The sequence below is a fragment of the Gymnogyps californianus genome, chromosome 4 (genome assembly GCF_018139145.2).
Source record: "Gymnogyps californianus isolate 813 chromosome 4, ASM1813914v2, whole genome shotgun sequence".
NCBI lineage: Eukaryota > Metazoa > Chordata > Aves > Accipitriformes > Cathartidae > Gymnogyps > Gymnogyps californianus.
The window spans coordinates 57,835,270-57,838,176 of NC_059474.1; the positions used below are offsets into that span (position 1 = coordinate 57,835,270).

Here is a 2,907-nt window from a genome sequence, read left to right on the forward strand (position 1 = left end):
GATTGAGACTCCCTGGTTAAAATAGGAACCTATCTCCTATCTATGCAAGACTGAAAGAGTTTTTTGCCCCTTTACAAATGGCCCTTAGAACCCAGAATTTGAATGAATTCCAAAGGTAAACAGAAATAAGTACTCAGGGGACACGAGGAGGATTTGGGGTCTCTGTGTTTTACGAATGCACTTCATTGTTACAATCAAACAAGTAGCACTGTGAAGCCTTGTAACAACTGCAGTCTCAGCTGCCAGTGGACATGGAGGTAGTCTTTGTGAGTCTGGCTCAGAAGGAGCTGCTATGGCTGCCAGTCACTCACCTCTGCAGCTGGTTGTGCCATGACACTGTCTGTGTCACCTTCTCTCAGTGTTTCTGAAGAGACAAGGCGAGGTCGGGCAGTGGTTCTGTTGCGACGATCCTTCTCCAGCTGCACCGCCATTTCAGGCAGCTCCATACAGCCACACACCTCAGCCAGGACAGAAGAGATGATACGGCCATTTTCATATGAGCCTCAAGAAAGAGATGAGAATAGGCCCTGAGGTCTTCCTATGAAGTAGGTTATAACTGCCCTTCCTGCTGAGGGTTTAATAAATAGGTAACTGTGCCAAAAGAAATTCCTGCTTAAATACTTAGGTAAGCAGAAGAAATTGCACTATATTAACACAAAAACACTTATGAAATGTACTGTATAACCTCTTGCCAGCTTATAATTTAGTGGTTTTAAAAGACACATTGAACTTTTTTCCCCAAAAAAGATTGAAAATAAAGATTCTTTATAAATTACAGGTACCGTGACCAGCGGCAGTCTGCGTTTACGGCATTTGCTGCCATCAAAGCGAGTACAACGGAAGGGATGGATACAAGATTTTGTTTCCAGGTTCCATTCTATACAGTCACCTCACCTCTCATCAGAGCTGTGTCATTAAGTCAGTCAGTCACTAGTGAGTGCTTTCAATAAACCCCATTCATTCTGGAGAAAAGCTTCAATAAATTACCCTAGACTTGGAGGTCAAAACATTGGTTTTAATATAGTTGGAGATTACAACAACCACCCTAATAAAAGTCAGATTAGCCATGAGAAGACAACCCTGAGCAGAGGAGTGCTCATGACAGCAGCCTCCATCATCCTGCTCTGTCCTCCTAGAGAAAAGATGCAACAGTAGCACCTGCCTCCAACGCAAGTGCCAGGTCTCTCCATATACGCCCCCTTATAGGTTGTTCCTCCCTGCAAATGAGACAGTAATTGTCACAAAGATTGCTAAAATCAGAGACTGGATCAAGCTATGCACTGTGACAGTCACCTTGAAACCTGTTCACTCTGCATTTAGAGATACACAACAAGATAAACTACAGCTGTCTGTCTTCAAAATCTTAATTGTAAATGTTAGAAAGATAGTCATTGTCAACTGAGGCCCAGGTAAATCCTATGCAATTTTTATTTATATAGATCTATTTCTCAAACACCAAATTATCAAAGTTTTCCTGGTAGTTAAAACACTTCCTTACCTGCTGTCCTGTAGTCACACAAGGTTTTATGACTTCAGATTTTCCACACTAATTAAAAAAAAAAAAAAAAAAAAAAAATAGAGATGAGCAATGCATTGGTGTAAACCTGCAACTTTAGAAAGAAATAAGAGACATTTTAGTGGTAAGTTCCAGTAGTGGTTTGAAAGAATACAGAAATCTCAAGCTTTGAAAGTTAATACATTCTCCAAGCACACCTACTGCATCAAACTGACCTAGCGATAAGTAAGGAAATGCATTTTGAACATCCATAGTGCTTTATTTGGTTGAGAGGAAGATGCCAACGGCCTGAAGACCTTCAGGAACCACAAAGACAACTTTAACAGTACAGACTGAAGCACCTACAGAGTTCAGACACCAGCTCCATGTAGGCTTTCAGGATTGTAAGTCCAAAATGAATCAAATCACATTTTAGCTGCTCTGCTCTTACCAATTCTCCTTGTGCACTTGTATGACCTCTTCCAAGCCCAAACCCTGTTCCTTTGGTTTGAAACAAATTGTCTTCTAGACAGTGCTCTTGCTGGTTGCTTTGGGCTCAGGTAGATAGCCTATTTTTAAAAAAAACCAATGGTTTACTTTTTTTTTTTGTCATCTTAAACTTGACAAACAGCCTGGGTAACATTATGGTGATAAGGGTATGTCGTGGTTTAACCCCAGTCAGCAACTCAGCACCATGCAGCCGCTCACCCCTCCCCCTCCCAGTGGGGTGAGGAAGAGGAAAGGAAAAAAAAAGTAAAACTCGTGGGCTGAGATAAGAACAGTTTAATAACTAAAGTAAACTATAATACTAACAATAGTAATAATGAACTATATTAATAATAATAGTAATGAAAGGGAATATAACAAAAAAAGGAAGGGGGGGAGAAGGAAAAAACCCCAGTGATGCACAATGCAATTGCTCACCACCCACTGACCGATGCCAGAGCCGCGATCCGTGCCTCCCAGCCAATGCCCCCCTGTTTATATACTGTCAGCTGCCCGGCTATGCTCCCTCCCAGCTTTTTGCACACCTGCTTGCTGGCAGAGCACGGGAAACTGAAAAGTCCTTGGCTTAAGATAAGCGCTACTTAGCAACAACTAAAACATCAGTGTGTTATCAACATCATTCTCACACCAAATCCAAAACCCAGCACTGTACCAGCTACTAAGAAGAGAGTTAACTCTGTCCCAGCCAAAACCAGGACAGGATAGTGCTCCAGTTACTGGATGTGAGTACTCACTGGACTGTTCATGTTAGGTTGCCTTTTTTGTCCTAAGAAATCTCTAATTTCACTCCAGAGAGCCAGATAGGATATCACGCTTACACATGCTTGATACATGTCCAAAGTATAGATCTATCCCTCATTTTCTTAGTAACATGTCAAACAAGCAAAGTGGACCTGAATTTTCTG

At 41.6% G+C, this 2,907-nt stretch overlaps 1 long non-coding RNA gene across 1 annotated transcript; it reads right to left on the bottom strand.

The window, feature by feature from the left end:
• Positions 1-1,173: 1,173 nt before the first annotated feature.
• On the bottom strand, positions 1,174-2,033 carry LOC127016300 (uncharacterized). The gene is made up of 3 exons (XR_007766470.1): positions 1,947-2,033; positions 1,499-1,546; positions 1,174-1,217 (listed from the first exon to the last, which is right to left on the bottom strand). It is a non-coding gene; the product is annotated as an uncharacterized LOC127016300 (long non-coding RNA).
• Between the last annotated feature and the right edge of the window lie 874 nt (positions 2,034-2,907).